At 48.9% G+C, this 19,401-nt stretch overlaps 23 non-coding genes across 23 annotated transcripts; 10 read left to right on the forward strand and 13 right to left on the reverse strand.

Moving 5' to 3' along the window:
- Nucleotides 1-243: 243 nt before the first annotated feature.
- TRNAE-CUC (transfer RNA glutamic acid (anticodon CUC)) lies at nt 244-315 on the reverse strand. The gene has a single exon. It is a non-coding gene; the product is annotated as a tRNA-Glu (tRNA).
- Nucleotides 316-1,583: 1,268 nt separating this feature from the next.
- On the reverse strand, nt 1,584-1,655 carry TRNAE-CUC (transfer RNA glutamic acid (anticodon CUC)). The gene has a single exon. It is a non-coding gene; the product is annotated as a tRNA-Glu (tRNA).
- A 375-nt stretch (nt 1,656-2,030) lies between these two features.
- Nucleotides 2,031-2,102, forward strand: TRNAE-CUC (transfer RNA glutamic acid (anticodon CUC)). The gene has a single exon. It is a non-coding gene; the product is annotated as a tRNA-Glu (tRNA).
- An 815-nt stretch (nt 2,103-2,917) lies between these two features.
- On the reverse strand, nt 2,918-2,989 carry TRNAE-CUC (transfer RNA glutamic acid (anticodon CUC)). Its single transcript has one exon. It is a non-coding gene; the product is annotated as a tRNA-Glu (tRNA).
- A 381-nt stretch (nt 2,990-3,370) lies between these two features.
- TRNAE-CUC (transfer RNA glutamic acid (anticodon CUC)) lies at nt 3,371-3,442 on the forward strand. The gene has a single exon. It is a non-coding gene; the product is annotated as a tRNA-Glu (tRNA).
- An 815-nt stretch (nt 3,443-4,257) lies between these two features.
- TRNAE-CUC (transfer RNA glutamic acid (anticodon CUC)) lies at nt 4,258-4,329 on the reverse strand. Its single transcript has one exon. It is a non-coding gene; the product is annotated as a tRNA-Glu (tRNA).
- A 381-nt stretch (nt 4,330-4,710) lies between these two features.
- On the forward strand, nt 4,711-4,782 carry TRNAE-CUC (transfer RNA glutamic acid (anticodon CUC)). The gene has a single exon. It is a non-coding gene; the product is annotated as a tRNA-Glu (tRNA).
- Nucleotides 4,783-5,597: 815 nt separating this feature from the next.
- TRNAE-CUC (transfer RNA glutamic acid (anticodon CUC)) lies at nt 5,598-5,669 on the reverse strand. The gene has a single exon. It is a non-coding gene; the product is annotated as a tRNA-Glu (tRNA).
- Nucleotides 5,670-6,937: 1,268 nt separating this feature from the next.
- On the reverse strand, nt 6,938-7,009 carry TRNAE-CUC (transfer RNA glutamic acid (anticodon CUC)). The gene has a single exon. It is a non-coding gene; the product is annotated as a tRNA-Glu (tRNA).
- A 375-nt stretch (nt 7,010-7,384) lies between these two features.
- Nucleotides 7,385-7,456, forward strand: TRNAE-CUC (transfer RNA glutamic acid (anticodon CUC)). Its single transcript has one exon. It is a non-coding gene; the product is annotated as a tRNA-Glu (tRNA).
- Nucleotides 7,457-8,271: 815 nt separating this feature from the next.
- On the reverse strand, nt 8,272-8,343 carry TRNAE-CUC (transfer RNA glutamic acid (anticodon CUC)). Its single transcript has one exon. It is a non-coding gene; the product is annotated as a tRNA-Glu (tRNA).
- Nucleotides 8,344-8,724: 381 nt separating this feature from the next.
- Nucleotides 8,725-8,796, forward strand: TRNAE-CUC (transfer RNA glutamic acid (anticodon CUC)). The gene has a single exon. It is a non-coding gene; the product is annotated as a tRNA-Glu (tRNA).
- An 815-nt stretch (nt 8,797-9,611) lies between these two features.
- TRNAE-CUC (transfer RNA glutamic acid (anticodon CUC)) lies at nt 9,612-9,683 on the reverse strand. Its single transcript has one exon. It is a non-coding gene; the product is annotated as a tRNA-Glu (tRNA).
- A 381-nt stretch (nt 9,684-10,064) lies between these two features.
- Nucleotides 10,065-10,136, forward strand: TRNAE-CUC (transfer RNA glutamic acid (anticodon CUC)). Its single transcript has one exon. It is a non-coding gene; the product is annotated as a tRNA-Glu (tRNA).
- An 815-nt stretch (nt 10,137-10,951) lies between these two features.
- TRNAE-CUC (transfer RNA glutamic acid (anticodon CUC)) lies at nt 10,952-11,023 on the reverse strand. The gene has a single exon. It is a non-coding gene; the product is annotated as a tRNA-Glu (tRNA).
- Nucleotides 11,024-12,291: 1,268 nt separating this feature from the next.
- Nucleotides 12,292-12,363, reverse strand: TRNAE-CUC (transfer RNA glutamic acid (anticodon CUC)). Its single transcript has one exon. It is a non-coding gene; the product is annotated as a tRNA-Glu (tRNA).
- Nucleotides 12,364-13,636: 1,273 nt separating this feature from the next.
- Nucleotides 13,637-13,708, forward strand: TRNAE-CUC (transfer RNA glutamic acid (anticodon CUC)). The gene has a single exon. It is a non-coding gene; the product is annotated as a tRNA-Glu (tRNA).
- An 815-nt stretch (nt 13,709-14,523) lies between these two features.
- TRNAE-CUC (transfer RNA glutamic acid (anticodon CUC)) lies at nt 14,524-14,595 on the reverse strand. Its single transcript has one exon. It is a non-coding gene; the product is annotated as a tRNA-Glu (tRNA).
- A 1,272-nt stretch (nt 14,596-15,867) lies between these two features.
- Nucleotides 15,868-15,939, forward strand: TRNAE-CUC (transfer RNA glutamic acid (anticodon CUC)). Its single transcript has one exon. It is a non-coding gene; the product is annotated as a tRNA-Glu (tRNA).
- An 815-nt stretch (nt 15,940-16,754) lies between these two features.
- TRNAE-CUC (transfer RNA glutamic acid (anticodon CUC)) lies at nt 16,755-16,826 on the reverse strand. Its single transcript has one exon. It is a non-coding gene; the product is annotated as a tRNA-Glu (tRNA).
- Nucleotides 16,827-17,207: 381 nt separating this feature from the next.
- On the forward strand, nt 17,208-17,279 carry TRNAE-CUC (transfer RNA glutamic acid (anticodon CUC)). Its single transcript has one exon. It is a non-coding gene; the product is annotated as a tRNA-Glu (tRNA).
- An 815-nt stretch (nt 17,280-18,094) lies between these two features.
- On the reverse strand, nt 18,095-18,166 carry TRNAE-CUC (transfer RNA glutamic acid (anticodon CUC)). Its single transcript has one exon. It is a non-coding gene; the product is annotated as a tRNA-Glu (tRNA).
- Nucleotides 18,167-18,547: 381 nt separating this feature from the next.
- On the forward strand, nt 18,548-18,619 carry TRNAE-CUC (transfer RNA glutamic acid (anticodon CUC)). Its single transcript has one exon. It is a non-coding gene; the product is annotated as a tRNA-Glu (tRNA).
- The last annotated feature ends 782 nt before the right edge of the window (nt 18,620-19,401 follow it).

Here is a 19,401-nt window from a genome sequence, read left to right on the forward strand (position 1 = left end):
CCGGTCACTTGTATGCAAATCGATCAGAAAAACGATCGGGAATCAGATCGGACCTGCCAGAAATGATCTATTCGACCCATCTATCTGATGGGAAATTGCATGGTGTGTACCAGGCTTTACTGCTCTTACCATCTTACTGTTGCAGGCAATGGAGCCTGCATAAGGAGTCAATCCAGCGGTTAAGACAAGCGACTCAAGGAAGTGCCGCTGCTGCGTGAGAGATCAAGAAAAAAGAAGGAGGCCTTCCCTGACCGGGAATCGAACCCGGGCCGCGGCGGTGAGAGCGCCGAATCCTAGCCACTAGACCACCAGGGAGAGATGAAGGCTCCCAAGCCTTCTGACGGTAAAATAAGTCAACTCCACAGAGAACAGCACGCGGCGGCACCCGAACGATCTATGCCGTGATGAATTGCTTTGCCGTCACTCATGTCACTCTTTCCCATTATTACCCTCTTCCTCTTCCCACTGCTCCTTCCTGCCAGACCTTCATCAGAGAGCTCTGTGCTTTCACGAATGGGAAATTGCATGGTGTGTACCAGGCATAAGACCAAGGAGGAAGTTGGACTATTTGGAAGACATGCAAAGCTCTCAAGGGAGATTCCAACTTTCTGGAAAAAAACACGCAGCACAAATTAGCAGCCAGCTTTCATCCTGTCACTTTTCTCCTCAGCGTTCATGTGGATGCTCTTTCATCTCTCCGTGGTGGTCTAGTGGCTAGGATTCGGCGCTCTCACGGCCGCGGCCCTGGTTCAATTCCCGGTCAGGGAAGGCCTCTTTCTTAATCTCTCACGCAGCAGCGACGCTTCCTTGAGATGCTTGTCTTTACCGCTGGATTGACTCCTTATGCAGGAGTCCTGCACTTGGCTGGCCATCTTTGTTAAGTCTTCAGTCTGTTCACTATAGGCTGACTCGGAAAAAACAAAAAGAACCAAACCGCTTTCTTCTGTCGCATAGCTGTTTGGAAAGGGAGACTGTGTGCAGCTTCTGCTGATGGAGGTCTCCCTGCATGCCTCTTGGCAGTCGCACACTGCCTCCTAGGGATGATTCCATGATCTGGATCTGAGTTAAAGGGGTTTTTACATTTTCTTTTTCATACACATGAACGCTGAGGAGAAAAATGACGGGGTGAAACCTGGCTGATAATGTGTGCTGCATGTTTTTTCCAGAAAGTTGGAATCTCCCTTGAAAGCTTTGCAGTCTTGCATGTCTTCCAAATGGTCCACCTTCCTCTTTGGTCTTATGCCTGTTACACACCATGCAATTTCCCATCAGATAGATGAGTCAATAGATAATTTCTGACAGATCCGATCGGATTTCCGATCGTTTTTCTGATCGATATTCCGGTCACTTGTATGCAAATCGATCAGAAAACCGATCGGGAATCAGATCGGACCTGCCAGAAATGATCTATTCGACCCATCTATCTGATGGGAAATTGCATGGTGTGTACCAGGCTTTACTGCTCTTACCATCTTACTGTTGCAGGCAATGGAGCCTGCATAAGGAGTCAATCCAGCGGTTAAGACAAGCGACTCAAGGAAGTGCCGCTGCTGCGTGAGAGATCAAGAAAAAAGAAGGAGGCCTTCCCTGACCGGGAATCGAACCCGGGCCGCGGCGGTGAGAGCGCCGAATCCTAGCCACTAGACCACCAGGGAGAGATGAAGGCTCCCAAGCCTTCTGACGGTAAAATAAGTCAACTCCACAGAGAACAGCACGCGGCGGCACCCGAACGATCTATGCCGTGATGAATTGCTTTGCCGTCACTCATGTCACTCTTTCCCATTATTACCCTCTTCCCACTGCTCCTTCCTGCCAGACCTTCATCAGAGAGCTCTGTGCTTTCACGAATGGGAAATTGCATGGTGTGTACCAGGCATAAGACCAAGGAGGAAGTTGGACTATTTGGAAGACATGCAAAGCTCTCAAGGGAGATTCCAACTTTCTGGAAAAAAACACGCAGCACAAATTAGCAGCCAGCTTTCATCCTGTCACTTTTCTCCTCAGCGTTCATGTGGATGTTCTTTCATCTCTCCCTGGTGGTCTAGTGGCTAGGATTTGGCGCTCTCACCGCCGCGGCCCGGGTTCGATTCCCGGTCAGGGAAGGCCTCTTTCTTAATCTCTCACGCAGCAGCGACACTTCCTTGAGATGCTTGTCTTTACCGCTGGATTGACTCCTTATGCAGGAGTCCTGCACTTGGCTGGCCATCTTTGTTAAGTCTTCAGTCTGTTCACTATAGGCTGACTCGGAAAAAACAAAAAGAACCAAACCGCTTTCTTCTGTCGCATAGCTGTTTGGAAAGGGAGACTGTGTGCAGCTTCTGCTGATGGAGGTCTCCCTGCATGCCTCTTGGCAGTCGCACACTGCCTCCTAGGGATGATTCCATGATCTGGATCTGAGTTAAAGGGGTTTTTACATTTTCTTTTTCATACACATGAACGCTGAGGAGAAAAATGACGGGGTGAAACCTGGCTGATAATGTGTGCTGCATGTTTTTTCCAGAAAGTTGGAATCTCCCTTGAAAGCTTTGCAGTCTTGCATGTCTTCCAAATGGTCCACCTTCCTCTTTGGTCTTATGCCTGTTACACACCATGCAATTTCCCATCAGATAGATGAGTCAATAGATAATTTCTGACAGATCCGATCGGATTTCCGATCGTTTTTCTGATCGATATTCCGGTCACTTGTATGCAAATCGATCAGAAAAACGATCGGGAATCAGATCGGACCTGCCAGAAATGATCTATTCGACCCATCTATCTGATGGGAAATTGCATGGTGTGTACCAGGCTTTACTGCTCTTACCATCTTACTGTTGCAGGCAATGGAGCCTGCATAAGGAGTCAATCCAGCGGTTAAGACAAGCGACTCAAGGAAGTGCCCCTGCTGCGTGAGAGATCAAGAAAAAAGAAGGAGGCCTTCCCTGACCAGGAATCGAACCTGGGCCGCGGCGGTGAGAGCGCCGAATCCTAGCCACTAGACCACCAGGGAGACATGAACGCTCCCAAGCCTTCTGACGGTAAAATAAGTCAACTCCACAGAGAACAGCACGCGGCGGCACCCGAACGATCCATGCCGTGATGAATTGCTTTGCCGTCACTCATGTCACTCTTTCCCATTATTACCCTCTTCCTCTTCCCACTGCTCCTTCCTGCCAGACCTTCATCAGAGAGCTCTGTGCTTTCACGAATGGGAAATTGCATGGTGTGTACCAGGCATAAGACCAAGGAGGAAGTTGGACTATTTGGAAGACATGCAAAGCTCTCAAGGGAGATTCCAACTTTCTGGAAAAAAACACGCAGCACAAATTAGCAGCCAGCTTTCATCCTGTCACTTTTCTCCTCAGCGTTCATGTGGATGTTCTTTCATCTCTCCCTGGTGGTCTAGTGGCTAGGATTCGGCGCTCTCACCGCCGCGGCCCGGGTTCGATTCCCGGTCAGGGAAGGCCTCTTTCTTAATCTCTCACGCAGCAGCGACACTTCCTTGAGATGCTTGTCTATACCGCTGGATTGACTCCTTATGCAGGAGTCCTGCACTTGGCTGGCCATCTTTGTTAAGTCTTCAGTCTGTTCACTATAGGCTGACTCGGAAAAAACAAAAAGAACCAAACCGCTTTTTTCTGTCGCATAGCTGTTTGGAAAGGGAGACTGTGTGCAGCTTCTGCTGATGGAGGTCTCCCTGCATGCCTCTTGGCAGTCGCACACTGCCTCCTAGGGATGATTCCATGATCTGGATCTGAGTTAAAGGGGTTTTTACATTTTCTTTTTCATACACATGAACGCTGAGGAGAAAAATGACGGGGTGAAACCTGGCTGATAATGTGTGCTGCATGTTCTTTCCAGAAAGTTGGAATCTCCCTTGAAAGCTTTGCAGTCTTGCATGTCCTCCAAATGGTCCACCTTCCTCTTTGGTCTTATGCCTGTTACACACCATGCAATTTCCCATCAGATAGATGAGTCAATAGATAATTTCTGACAGATCCAATCGGATTTCCGATCGTTTTTCTGATCGATATTCCGGTCACTTGTATGCAAATCGATCAGAAAAACGATCGGGAATCAGATCGGACCTGCCAGAAATGATCTATTCGACCCATCTATCTGATGGGAAATTGCATGGTGTGTACCAGGCTTTACTGCTCTTACCATCTTACTGTTGCAGGCAATGGAGCCTGCATAAGGAGTCAATCCAGCGGTTAAGACAAGCGACTCAAGGAAGTGCCGCTGCTGCGTGAGAGATCAAGAAAAAAGAAGGAGGCCTTCCCTGACCGGGAATCGAACCCGGGCCGCGGCGGCGAGAGCGCCGAATCCTAGCCACTAGACCACCAGGGAGAGATGAAGGCTCCCAAGCCTTCTGACGGTAAAATAAGTCAACTCCACAGAGAACAGCACGCGGCGGCACCCGAACAATCTATGCCGTGATGAATTGCTTTGCCGTCACTCATGTCACTCTTTCCCATTATTACCCTCTTCCTCTTCCCACTGCTCCTTCCTGCCAGACCTTCATCAGAGAGCTCTGTGCTTTCACGAATGGGAAATTGCATGGTGTGTACCAGGCATAAGACCAAGGAGGAAGTTGGACTATTTGGAAGACATGCAAAGCTCTCAAGGGAGATTCCAACTTTCTGGAAAAAAACACGCAGCACAAATTAGCAGCCAGCTTTCATCCTGTCACTTTTCTCCTCAGCGTTCATGTGGATGTTCTTTCATCTCTCCCTGGTGGTCTAGTGGCTAGGATTCGGCGCTCTCACCGCCGCGGCCCGGGTTCGATTCCCGGTCAGGGAAGGCCTCTTTCTTAATCTCTCACGCAGCAGCGACACTTCCTTGAGATGCTTGTCTTTACCGCTGGATTGACTCCTTATGCAGGAGTCCTGCACTTGGCTGGCCATCTTTGTTAAGTCTTCAGTCTGTTCACTATAGGCTGACTCGGAAAAAACAAAAAGAACCAAACCGCTTTCTTCTGTCGCATAGCTGTTTGGAAAGGGAGACTGTGTGCAGCTTCTGCTGATGGAGGTCTCCCTGCATGCCTCTTGGCAGTCGCACACTGCCTCCTAGGGATGATTCCATGATCTGGATCTGAGTTAAAGGGGTTTTTACATTTTCTTTTTCATACACATGAACGCTGAGGAGAAAAATGACGGGGTGAAACCTGGCTGATAATGTGTGCTGCATGTTTTTTCCAGAAAGTTGGAATCTCCCTTGAAAGCTTTGCAGTCTTGCATGTCTTCCAAATGGTCCACCTTCCTCTTTGGTCTTATGCCTGTTACACACCATGCAATTTCCCATCAGATAGATGAGTCAATAGATAATTTCTGACAGATCCGATCGGATTTCCGATCGTTTTTCTGATCGATATTCCGGTCACTTGTATGCAAATCGATCAGAAAAACGATCGGGAATCAGATCGGACCTGCCAGAAATGATCTATTCGACCCATCTATCTGATGGGAAATTGCATGGTGTGTACCAGGCTTTACTGCTCTTACCATCTTACTGTTGCAGGCAATGGAGCCTGCATAAGGAGTCAATCCAGCGGTTAAGACAAGCGACTCAAGGAAGTGCCGCTGCTGCGTGAGAGATCAAGAAAAAAGAAGGAGGCCTTCCCTGACCGGGAATCGAACCCGGGCCGCGGCGGTGAGAGCGCCGAATCCTAGCCACTAGACCACCAGGGAGAGATGAAGGCTCCCAAGCCTTCTGACGGTAAAATAAGTCAACTCCACAGAGAACAGCACGCGGCGGCACCCGAACGATCTATGCCGTGATGAATTGCTTTGCCGTCACTCATGTCACTCTTTCCCATTATTACCCTCTTCCTCTTCCCACTGCTCCTTCCTGCCAGACCTTCATCAGAGAGCTCTGTGCTTTCACGAATGGGAAATTGCATGGTGTGTACCAGGCATAAGACCAAGGAGGAAGTTGGACTATTTGGAAGACATGCAAAGCTCTCAAGGGAGATTCCAACTTTCTGGAAAAAAACACGCAGCACAAATTAGCAGCCAGCTTTCATCCTGTCACTTTTCTCCTCAGCGTTCATGTGGATGCTCTTTCATCTCTCCGTGGTGGTCTAGTGGCTAGGATTCGGCGCTCTCACGGCCGCGGCCCTGGTTCAATTCCCGGTCAGGGAAGGCCTCTTTCTTAATCTCTCACGCAGCAGCGACGCTTCCTTGAGATGCTTGTCTTTACCGCTGGATTGACTCCTTATGCAGGAGTCCTGCACTTGGCTGGCCATCTTTGTTAAGTCTTCAGTCTGTTCACTATAGGCTGACTCGGAAAAAACAAAAAGAACCAAACCGCTTTCTTCTGTCGCATAGCTGTTTGGAAAGGGAGACTGTGTGCAGCTTCTGCTGATGGAGGTCTCCCTGCATGCCTCTTGGCAGTCGCACACTGCCTCCTAGGGATGATTCCATGATCTGGATCTGAGTTAAAGGGGTTTTTACATTTTCTTTTTCATACACATGAACGCTGAGGAGAAAAATGACGGGGTGAAACCTGGCTGATAATGTGTGCTGCATGTTTTTTCCAGAAAGTTGGAATCTCCCTTGAAAGCTTTGCAGTCTTGCATGTCTTCCAAATGGTCCACCTTCCTCTTTGGTCTTATGCCTGTTACACACCATGCAATTTCCCATCAGATAGATGAGTCAATAGATAATTTCTGACAGATCCGATCGGATTTCCGATCGTTTTTCTGATCGATATTCCGGTCACTTGTATGCAAATCGATCAGAAAACCGATCGGGAATCAGATCGGACCTGCCAGAAATGATCTATTCGACCCATCTATCTGATGGGAAATTGCATGGTGTGTACCAGGCTTTACTGCTCTTACCATCTTACTGTTGCAGGCAATGGAGCCTGCATAAGGAGTCAATCCAGCGGTTAAGACAAGCGACTCAAGGAAGTGCCGCTGCTGCGTGAGAGATCAAGAAAAAAGAAGGAGGCCTTCCCTGACCGGGAATCGAACCCGGGCCGCGGCGGTGAGAGCGCCGAATCCTAGCCACTAGACCACCAGGGAGAGATGAAGGCTCCCAAGCCTTCTGACGGTAAAATAAGTCAACTCCACAGAGAACAGCACGCGGCGGCACCCGAACGATCTATGCCGTGATGAATTGCTTTGCCGTCACTCATGTCACTCTTTCCCATTATTACCCTCTTCCCACTGCTCCTTCCTGCCAGACCTTCATCAGAGAGCTCTGTGCTTTCACGAATGGGAAATTGCATGGTGTGTACCAGGCATAAGACCAAGGAGGAAGTTGGACTATTTGGAAGACATGCAAAGCTCTCAAGGGAGATTCCAACTTTCTGGAAAAAAACACGCAGCACAAATTAGCAGCCAGCTTTCATCCTGTCACTTTTCTCCTCAGCGTTCATGTGGATGTTCTTTCATCTCTCCCTGGTGGTCTAGTGGCTAGGATTTGGCGCTCTCACCGCCGCGGCCCGGGTTCGATTCCCGGTCAGGGAAGGCCTCTTTCTTAATCTCTCACGCAGCAGCGACACTTCCTTGAGATGCTTGTCTTTACCGCTGGATTGACTCCTTATGCAGGAGTCCTGCACTTGGCTGGCCATCTTTGTTAAGTCTTCAGTCTGTTCACTATAGGCTGACTCGGAAAAAACAAAAAGAACCAAACCGCTTTCTTCTGTCGCATAGCTGTTTGGAAAGGGAGACTGTGTGCAGCTTCTGCTGATGGAGGTCTCCCTGCATGCCTCTTGGCAGTCGCACACTGCCTCCTAGGGATGATTCCATGATCTGGATCTGAGTTAAAGGGGTTTTTACATTTTCTTTTTCATACACATGAACGCTGAGGAGAAAAATGACGGGGTGAAACCTGGCTGATAATGTGTGCTGCATGTTTTTTCCAGAAAGTTGGAATCTCCCTTGAAAGCTTTGCAGTCTTGCATGTCTTCCAAATGGTCCACCTTCCTCTTTGGTCTTATGCCTGTTACACACCATGCAATTTCCCATCAGATAGATGAGTCAATAGATAATTTCTGACAGATCCGATCGGATTTCCGATCGTTTTTCTGATCGATATTCCGGTCACTTGTATGCAAATCGATCAGAAAAACGATCGGGAATCAGATCGGACCTGCCAGAAATGATCTATTCGACCCATCTATCTGATGGGAAATTGCATGGTGTGTACCAGGCTTTACTGCTCTTACCATCTTACTGTTGCAGGCAATGGAGCCTGCATAAGGAGTCAATCCAGCGGTTAAGACAAGCGACTCAAGGAAGTGCCGCTGCTGCGTGAGAGATCAAGAAAAAAGAAGGAGGCCTTCCCTGACCAGGAATCGAACCTGGGCCGCGGCGGTGAGAGCGCCGAATCCTAGCCACTAGACCACCAGGGAGACATGAACGCTCCCAAGCCTTCTGACGGTAAAATAAGTCAACTCCACAGAGAACAGCACGCGGCGGCACCCGAACGATCCATGCCGTGATGAATTGCTTTGCCGTCACTCATGTCACTCTTTCCCATTATTACCCTCTTCCTCTTCCCACTGCTCCTTCCTGCCAGACCTTCATCAGAGAGCTCTGTGCTTTCACGAATGGGAAATTGCATGGTGTGTACCAGGCATAAGACCAAGGAGGAAGTTGGACTATTTGGAAGACATGCAAAGCTCTCAAGGGAGATTCCAACTTTCTGGAAAAAAACACGCAGCACAAATTAGCAGCCAGCTTTCATCCTGTCACTTTTCTCCTCAGCGTTCATGTGGATGTTCTTTCATCTCTCCCTGGTGGTCTAGTGGCTAGGATTCGGCGCTCTCACCGCCGCGGCCCGGGTTCGATTCCCGGTCAGGGAAGGCCTCTTTCTTAATCTCTCACGCAGCAGCGACACTTCCTTGAGATGCTTGTCTATACCGCTGGATTGACTCCTTATGCAGGAGTCCTGCACTTGGCTGGCCATCTTTGTTAAGTCTTCAGTCTGTTCACTATAGGCTGACTCGGAAAAAACAAAAAGAACCAAACCGCTTTTTTCTGTCGCATAGCTGTTTGGAAAGGGAGACTGTGTGCAGCTTCTGCTGATGGAGGTCTCCCTGCATGCCTCTTGGCAGTCGCACACTGCCTCCTAGGGATGATTCCATGATCTGGATCTGAGTTAAAGGGGTTTTTACATTTTCTTTTTCATACACATGAACGCTGAGGAGAAAAATGACGGGGTGAAACCTGGCTGATAATGTGTGCTGCATGTTCTTTCCAGAAAGTTGGAATCTCCCTTGAAAGCTTTGCAGTCTTGCATGTCCTCCAAATGGTCCACCTTCCTCTTTGGTCTTATGCCTGTTACACACCATGCAATTTCCCATCAGATAGATGAGTCAATAGATAATTTCTGACAGATCCAATCGGATTTCCGATCGTTTTTCTGATCGATATTCCGGTCACTTGTATGCAAATCGATCAGAAAAACGATCGGGAATCAGATCGGACCTGCCAGAAATGATCTATTCGACCCATCTATCTGATGGGAAATTGCATGGTGTGTACCAGGCTTTACTGCTCTTACCATCTTACTGTTGCAGGCAATGGAGCCTGCATAAGGAGTCAATCCAGCGGTTAAGACAAGCGACTCAAGGAAGTGCCGCTGCTGCGTGAGAGATCAAGAAAAAAGAAGGAGGCCTTCCCTGACCGGGAATCGAACCCGGGCCGCGGCGGCGAGAGCGCCGAATCCTAGCCACTAGACCACCAGGGAGAGATGAAGGCTCCCAAGCCTTCTGACGGTAAAATAAGTCAACTCCACAGAGAACAGCACGCGGCGGCACCCGAACAATCTATGCCGTGATGAATTGCTTTGCCGTCACTCATGTCACTCTTTCCCATTATTACCCTCTTCCTCTTCCCACTGCTCCTTCCTGCCAGACCTTCATCAGAGAGCTCTGTGCTTTCACGAATGGGAAATTGCATGGTGTGTACCAGGCATAAGACCAAGGAGGAAGTTGGACTATTTGGAAGACATGCAAAGCTCTCAAGGGAGATTCCAACTTTCTGGAAAAAAACACGCAGCACAAATTAGCAGCCAGCTTTCATCCTGTCACTTTTCTCCTCAGCGTTCATGTGGATGTTCTTTCATCTCTCCCTGGTGGTCTAGTGGCTAGGATTCGGCGCTCTCACCGCCGCGGCCCGGGTTCGATTCCCGGTCAGGGAAGGCCTCTTTCTTAATCTCTCACGCAGCAGCGACACTTCCTTGAGATGCTTGTCTTTACCGCTGGATTGACTCCTTATGCAGGAGTCCTGCACTTGGCTGGCCATCTTTGTTAAGTCTTCAGTCTGTTCACTATAGGCTGACTCGGAAAAAACAAAAAGAACCAAACCGCTTTCTTCTGTCGCATAGCTGTTTGGAAAGGGAGACTGTGTGCAGCTTCTGCTGATGGAGGTCTCCCTGCATGCCTCTTGGCAGTCGCACACTGCCTCCTAGGGATGATTCCATGATCTGGATCTGAGTTAAAGGGGTTTTTACATTTTCTTTTTCATACACATGAACGCTGAGGAGAAAAATGACGGGGTGAAACCTGGCTGATAATGTGTGCTGCATGTTTTTTCCAGAAAGTTGGAATCTCCCTTGAAAGCTTTGCAGTCTTGCATGTCTTCCAAATGGTCCACCTTCCTCTTTGGTCTTATGCCTGTTACACACCATGCAATTTCCCATCAGATAGATGAGTCAATAGATAATTTCTGACAGATCCGATCGGATTTCCGATCGTTTTTCTGATCGATATTCCGGTCACTTGTATGCAAATCGATCAGAAAAACGATCGGGAATCAGATCGGACCTGCCAGAAATGATCTATTCGACCCATCTATCTGATGGGAAATTGCATGGTGTGTACCAGGCTTTACTGCTCTTACCATCTTACTGTTGCAGGCAATGGAGCCTGCATAAGGAGTCAATCCAGCGGTTAAGACAAGCGACTCAAGGAAGTGCCGCTGCTGCGTGAGAGATCAAGAAAAAAGAAGGAGGCCTTCCCTGACCGGGAATCGAACCCGGGCCGCGGCGGTGAGAGCGCCGAATCCTAGCCACTAGACCACCAGGGAGAGATGAAGGCTCCCAAGCCTTCTGACGGTAAAATAAGTCAACTCCACAGAGAACAGCACGCGGCGGCACCCGAACGATCTATGCCGTGATGAATTGCTTTGCCGTCACTCATGTCACTCTTTCCCATTATTACCCTCTTCCTCTTCCCACTGCTCCTTCCTGCCAGACCTTCATCAGAGAGCTCTGTGCTTTCACGAATGGGAAATTGCATGGTGTGTACCAGGCATAAGACCAAGGAGGAAGTTGGACTATTTGGAAGACATGCAAAGCTCTCAAGGGAGATTCCAACTTTCTGGAAAAAAACACGCAGCACAAATTAGCAGCCAGCTTTCATCCTGTCACTTTTCTCCTCAGCATTCATGTGGATGTTCTTTCATCTCTCCCTGGTGGTCTAGTGGCTAGGATTCGGCGCTCTCACCGCCGCGGCTTGGGTTCGATTCCCGGTCAGGAAAGGCCTCTTTCTTAATCTCTCACGCAGCAGCGACACTTCCTTGAGATGCTTGTCTTTACCGCTGGATTGACTCCTTATGCAGGAGTCCTGCACTTGGCTGGCCATCTTTGTTAAGTCTTCAGTCTGTTCACTATAGGCTGACTCGGAAAAAACAAAAAGAACCAAACCGCTTTCTTCTGTCGCATAGCTGTTTGGAAAGGGAGACTGTGTGCAGCTTCTGCTGATGGAGGTCTCCCTGCATGCCTCTTGGCAGTCGCACACTGCCTCCTAGGGATGATTCCATGATCTGGATCTGAGTTAAAGGGGTTTTTACATTTTCTTTTTCATACACATGAATGCTGAGGAGAAAAATGACGGGGTGAAACCTGGCTGATAATGTGTGCTGCATGTTTTTTCCAGAAAGTTGGAATCTCCCTTGAAAGCTTTGCAGTCTTGCATGTCTTCCAAATGGTCCACCTTCCTCTTTGGTCTTATGCCTGTTACACACCATGCAATTTCCCATCAGATAGATGAGTCAATAGATAATTTCTGACAGATCCGATCGGATTTCCGATCGTTTTTCTGATCGATATTCCGGTCACTTGTATGCAAATCGATCAGAAAAACGATCAGGAATCAGATCGGACCTGCCAGAAATGATCTATTCGACCCATCTATCTGATGGGAAATTGCATGGTGTGTACCAGGCTTTACTGCTCTTACCATCTTACTGTTGCAGGCAATGGAGCCTGCATAAGGAGTCAATCCAGCGGTTAAGACAAGCGACTCAAGGAAGTGCCGCTGCTGCATGAGAGATCAAGAAAAAAGAAGGAGGCCTTCCCTGACCGGGAATCGAACCCAGGCCGCGGCGGTGAGAGCGCCGAATCCTAGCCACTAGACCACCAGGGAGAGATGAAGGCTCCCAAGCCTTCTGACGGTAAAATAAGTCAACTCCACAGAGAACAGCACGCGGCGGCACCCGAACGATCCATGCCGTGATGAATTGCTTTGCCGTCACTCATGTCACTCTTTCCCATTATTACCCTCTTCCTCTTCCCACTGCTCCTTCCTGCCAGACCTTCATCAGAGAGCTCTGTGCTTTCACGAATGGGAAATTGCATGGTGTGTACCAGGCATAAGACCAAGGAGGAAGTTGGACTATTTGGAAGACATGCAAAGCTCTCAAGGGAGATTCCAACTTTCTGGAAAAAAACACGCAGCACAAATTAGCAGCCAGCTTTCATCCTGTCACTTTTCTCCTCAGCGTTCATGTGGATGTTCTTTCATCTCTCCCTGGTGGTCTAGTGGCTAGGATTCGGCGCTCTCACCGCCGCGGCCTGGGTTCGATTCCCGGTCAGATGAAGGCTCCCAAGCCTTCTGACGGTAAAATAAGTCAACTCCACAGAGAACAGCACGTGGCGGCACCCGAACGATCCATGCCGTGATGAATTGCTTTGCCGTCACTCATGTCACTCTTTCCCATTATTACCCTCTTCCTCTTCCCACTGCTCCTTCCTGCCAGACCTTCATCAGAGAGCTCTGTGCTTTCACGAATGGGAAATTGCATGGTGTGTACCAGGCATAAGACCAAGGAGGAAGTTGGACTATTTGGAAGACATGCAAAGCTCTCAAGGGAGATTCCAACTTTCTGGAAAAAAACACGCAGCACAAATTAGCAGCCAGCTTTCATCCTGTCACTTTTCTCCTCAGCGTTCATGTGGATGTTCTTTCATCTCTCCCTGGTGGTCTAGTGGCTAGGATTCGGCGCTCTCACCGCCGCGGCCTGGGTTCGATTCCCGGTCAGATGAAGGCTCCCAAGCCTTCTGACGGTAAAATAAGTCAACTCCACAGAGAACAGCACGCGGCGGCACCCGAACGATCCATGCCGTGATGAATTACTTTGCCGTCACTCATGTCACTCTTTCCCATTATTACCCTCTTCCTCTTCCCACTGCTCCTTCCTGCCAGACCTTCATCAGAGAGCTCTGTGCTTTCACGAATGGGAAATTGCATGGTGTGTACCAGGCATAAGACCAAGGAGGAAGTTGGACTATTTGGAAGACATGCAAAGCTCTCAAGGGAGATTCCAACTTTCTGGAAAAAAACACGCAGCACAAATTAGCAGCCAGCTTTCATCCTGTCACTTTTCTCCTCAGCGTTCATGTGGATGTTCTTTCATCTCTCCCTGGTGGTCTAGTGGCTAGGGTTCGGCGCTCTCACCGCCGTGGCCCGGGTTCGATTCCCGGTCAGGGAAGGCCTCTTTCTTGATCTCTCACGCAGCAGCGACACTTCCTTGAGATGCTTGTCTTTACCGCTGGAATGACTCCTTATGCAGGAGTCCTGCACTTGGCTGGCCATCTTTGTTAAGTCTTCAGTCTGTTCACTATAGGCTGACTCGGAAAAAACAAAAAGAACCAAACCGCTTTCTTCTGTCGCATAGCTGTTTGGAAAGGGAGACTGTGTGCAGCTTCTGCTGATGGAGGTCTCCCTGCATGCCTCTTGGCAGTCGCACACTGCCTCCTAGGGATGATTCCATGATCTGGATCTGAGTTAAAGGGGTTTTTACATTTTCTTTTTCATACACATGAACGCTGAGGAGAAAAATGACGGGGTGAAACCTGGCTGATAATGTGTGCTGCATGTTTTTTCCAGAAAGTTGGAATCTCCCTTGAAAGCTTTGCAGTCTTGCATGTCTTCCAAATGGTCCACCTTCCTCTTTGGTCTTATGCCTGTTACACACCATGCAATTTCCCATCAGATAGATGAGTCAATAGATAATTTCTGACAGATCCGATCGGATTTCCGATCGTTTTTCTGATCGATATTCCGGTCACTTGTATGCAAATCGATCAGAAAAACGATCGGGAATCAGATCGGACCTGCCAGAAATGATCTATTCGACCCATCTATCTGATGGGAAATTGCATGGTGTGTACCAGGCTTTACTGCTCTTACCATCTTACTGTTGCAGGCAATGGAGCCTGCATAAGGAGTCAATCCAGCGGTTGAGACAAGCGACTCAAGGAAGTGCCGCTGCTGCGTGAGAGATCAAGAAAAAAGAAGGAGGCCTTCCCTGACCGGGAATCGAACCCGGGCCGCGGCGGTGAGAGCGCCGAATCCTAGCCACTAGACCACCAAGGAGAGATGAAGGCTCCCAAGCCTTCTGACGGTAAAATAAGTCAACTCCACAGAGAACAGCACGCGGCGGCACCCGAACGATCCATGCCGTGATGAATTGCTTTGCCGTCACTCATGTCACTCTTTCCCATTATTACCCTCTTCCTCTTCCCACTGCTCCTTCCTGCCAGACCTTCATCAGAGAGCTCTGTGCTTTCACGAATGGGAAATTGCATGGTGTGTACCAGGCATAAGACCAAGGAGGAAGTTGGACTATTTGGAAGACATGCAAAGCTCTCAAGGGAGATTCCAACTTTCTGGAAAAAAACACGCAGCACAAATTAGCAGCCAGCTTTCATCCTGTCACTTTTCTCCTCAGCGTTCATGTGGATGTTCTTTCATCTCTCCCTGGTGGTCTAGTGGCTAGGATTCGGCGCTCTCACCGCCGTGGCCTGGGTTCGATTCCCGGTCAGATGAAGGCTCCCAAGCCTTCTGACGGTAAAATAAGTCAACTCCACAGAGAACAGCACGCGGCGGCACCCGAACGATCCATGCCGTGATGAATTGCTTTGCCGTCACTCATGTCACTCTTTCCCATTATTACCCTCTTCCTCTTCCCACTGCTCCTTCCTGCCAGACCTTCATCAGAGAGCTCTGTGCTTTCACGAATGGGAAATTGCATGGTGTGTACCAGGCATAAGACCAAGGAGGAAGTTGGACTATTTGGAAGACATGCAAAGCTCTCAAGGGAGATTCCAACTTTCTGGAAAAAAACACGCAGCACAAATTAGCAGCGATCTTTCATCCTGTCACTTTTCTCCTCAGCGTTCATGTGGATGTTCTTTCATCTCTCCCTGGTGGTCTAGTGGCTAGGATTCGGCGCTCTCACCGCCGTGGCCTGGGTTCGATTCCCGGTCAGATGAAGGCTCCCAAGCCTTCTGACGGTAAAATAAGTCAACTCCACAGAGAACAGCACGCGGCGGCACCCGAACGATCCATGCCGTGATGAATTGCTTTGCCGTCACTCATGTCACTCTTTCCCATTATTACCCTCTTCCTCTTCCCACTGCTCCTTCCTGCCAGACCTTCATCAGAGAGCTCTGTGCTTTCACGAATGGGAAATTGCATGGTGTGTACCAGGCATAAGACCAAGGAGGAAGTTGGACTATTTGGAAGACATGCAAAGCTCTCAAGGGAGATTCCAACTTTCTGGAAAAAACACGCAGAACAAATTAGCAGCCAGCTTTCATCCTGTCACTTTTCTCCTCAGCGTTCATGTGGATGTTCTTTCATCTCTCCCTGGTGGTCTAGTGGCTAGGATTCGGCGCTCTCACCGCCGTGGCCCGGGTTCGATTCCCGGTCAGGGAAGGCCTCTTTCTTAATCTCTCACGCAGCAGCGACACTTCCTTGAGATGATTGTCTTTACCGCTGGATTGACTCCTTATGCAGGAGTCCTGCACTTGGCTGGCCATCTTTGTTAAGTCTTCAGTCTGTTCACTATAGGCTGACTCGGAAAAAACAAAAAGAACCAAACCGCTTTCTTCTGTCGCATAGCTGTTTGGAAAGGGAGACTGTGTGCAGCTTCTGCTGATGGAGGTCTCCCTGCATGCCTCTTGGCAGTCGCACACTGCCTCCTAGGGATGATTCCATGATCTGGATCTGAGTTAAAGGGGTTTTTACATTTTCTTTTTCATACACATGAACGCTGAGGAGAAAAATGACGGGGTGAAACCTGGCTGATAATGTGTGCTGCATGTTTTTTCCAGAAAGTTGGAATCTCCCTTGAAAGCTTTGCAGTCTTGCATGTCTTCCAAATGGTCCACCTTCCTCTTTGGTCTTATGCCTGTTACACACCATGCAATTTCCCATCAGATAGATGAGTCAATAGATAATTTCTGACAGATCCGATCGGATTTCCGATCGTTTTTCTGATCGATATTCCGGTCACTTGTATGCAAATCGATCAGAAAAACGATCGGGAATCAGATCGGACCTGCCAGAAATGATCTATTCGACCCATCTATCTGATGGGAAATTGCATGGTGTGTACCAGGCTTTACTGCTCTTACCATCTTACTGTTGCAGGCAATGGAGCCTGCATAAGGAGTCAATCCAGCGGTTAAGACAAGCGACTCAAGGAAGTGCCGCTGCTGCGTGAGAGATCAAGAAAAAAGAAGGAGGCCTTCCCTGACCGGGAATCGAACCCGGGCCGCAGCGGTGAGAGCGCCGAATCCTAGCCACTAGACCACCAGGGAGAGATAAAGGCTCCCAAGCCTTCTGACGGTAAAATAAGTCAACTCCACAGAGAACAGCACGCGGCGGCACCCGAACGATCCATGCCGTGATGAATTGCTTTGCCGTCACTCATGTCACTCTTTCCCATTATTACCCTCTTCCTCTTCCCACTGCTCCTTCCTGCCAAACCTTCATCAGAGAGCTCTGTGCTTTCACGAATGGGAAATTGCATGGTGTGTACCAGGCATAAGACCAAGGAGGAAGTTGGACTATTTGGAAGACATGCAAAGCTCTCAAGGGAGATTCCAACTTTCTGGAAAAAAACACGCAGCACAAATTAGCAGCCAGCTTTCATCCTGTCACTTTTCTCCTCAGCGTTCATGTGGATGTTCTTTCATCTCTCCCTGGTGGTCTAGTGGCTAGGATTCGGCGCTCTCACCGCCGTGGCCCGGGTTCGATTCCCGTTCAGGGAAGGCCTCTTTCTTAATCTCTCACGCAGCAGCGACACTTCCTTGAGATGCTTGTCTTTACCGCTGGATTGACTCCTTATGCAGGAGTCCTGCACTTGGCTGGCCATCTTTGTTAAGTCTTCAGTCTGTTCACTATAGGCTGACTCGGAAAAAACAAAAAGAACCAAACCGCTTTCTTCTGTCGCATAGCTGTTTGGAAAGGGAGACTGTGTGCAGCTTCTGCTGATGGAGGTCTCCCTGCATGCCTCTTGGCAGTCGCACACTGCCTCCTAGGGATGATTCCATGATCTGGATCTGAGTTGAAGGGGTTTTTACATTTTCTTTTTCATACACATGAACGCTGAGGAGAAAAATGACGGGGTGAAACCTGGCTGATAATGTGTGCTGCATGTTTTTTCCAGAAAGTTGGAATCTCCCTTGAAAGCTTTGCAGTCTTGCATGTCTTCCAAATGGTCCACCTTCCTCTTTGGTCTTATGCCTGTTACACACCATGCAATTTCCCATCAGATAGATGAGTCAATAGATAATTTCTGACAGATCCGATCGGATTTCCGATCGTTTTTCTGATCGATATTCCGGTCACTTGTATGCAAATCGATCAGAAAAACGATCGGGAATCAGATCGGACCTGCCAGAAATGATCTATTCGACCCATCTATCTGATGGGAAATTGCATGGTGTGTACCAGGCTTTACTGCTCTTACCATCTTACTGTTGCAGGCAATGGAGCCTGCATAAGGAGTCAATCCAGCGGTTAAGACAAGCGACTCAAGGAAGTGCCGCTGCTGCGTGAGAGATCAAGAAAAAAGAAGGAGGCCTTTCCTGACCGGGAATCGAACCTGGGCCGCGGCGGTGAGAGCGCCGAATCCTAGCCACTAGACCACCAGGGAGAGATGAAGGCTCCCAAGCCTTCTGACGGTAAAATAAGTCAACTCCACAGAGAACAGCACGCGGCGGCACCCGAACGATCCATGCCGTGATGAATTGCTTTGCCGTCACTCATGTCACTCTTTCCCATTATTACCCTCTTCCTCTTCCCACTGCTCCTTCCTGCCAGACCTTCATCAGAGAGCTCTGTGCTTTCACGAATGGGAAATTGCATGGTGTGTACCAGGCATAAGACCAAGGAGGAAGTTGGACTATTTGGAAGACATGCAAAGCTCTCAAGGGAGATTCCAACTTTCTGGAAAAAAACACGCAGCACAAATTAGCAGCCAGCTTTCATCCTGTCACTTTTCTCCTCAGCGTTCATGTGGATGTTCTTTCATCTCTCCCTGGTGGTCTAGTGGCTAGGATTCGGCGCTCTCACTGCCGCGGCCCGGGTTCGATTCCCGGTCAGGGAAGGCCTCTTTCTTGATCTCTCACGCAGCAGCGACACTTCCTTGAGATGCTTGTCTTTACTGCTGGATTGACTCCTTATGCAGGAGTCCTGCACTTGGCTGGCCATCTTTGTTAAGTCTTCAGTCTGTTCACTATAGGCTGACTCGGAAAAAACAAAAAGAACCAAACCGCTTTCTTCTGTCGCATAGCTGTTTGGAAAGGGAGACTGTGTGCAGCTTCTGCTGATGGAGGTCTCCCTGCATGCCTCTTGGCAGTCGCACACTGCCTCCTAGGGATGATTCCATGATCTGGATCTGAGTTAAAGGGGTTTTTACATTTTCTTTTTCATACACATGAACGCTGAGGAGAAAAATGACGGGGTGAAACCTGGCTGATAATGTGTGCTGCATGTTTTTTCCAGAAAGTTGGAATCTCCCTTGAAAGCTTTGCAGTCTTGCATGTCTTCCAAATGGTCCACCTTCCTCTTTGGTCTTATGCCTGTTACACACCATGCAATTTCCCATCAGATAGATGAGTCAATAGATAATTTCTGACAGATCCGATCGGATTTCCGATCGTTTTTCTGATCGATATTCCGGTCACTTGTATGCAAATCGATCAGACAAACGATCGGGAATCAGATCGGACCTGCCAGAAATGATCTATTCGACCCATCTATCTGATGGGAAATTGCATGGTGTGTACCAGGCTTTACTGCTCTTACCATCTTACTGTTGCAGGCAATGGAGCCTGCATAAGGAGTCAATCCAGCGGTTAAGACAAGCGACTCAAGGAAGTGCCGCTG

This window comes from Hyperolius riggenbachi, chromosome 8, assembly GCF_040937935.1.
Source record: "Hyperolius riggenbachi isolate aHypRig1 chromosome 8, aHypRig1.pri, whole genome shotgun sequence".
NCBI lineage: Eukaryota > Metazoa > Chordata > Amphibia > Anura > Hyperoliidae > Hyperolius > Hyperolius riggenbachi.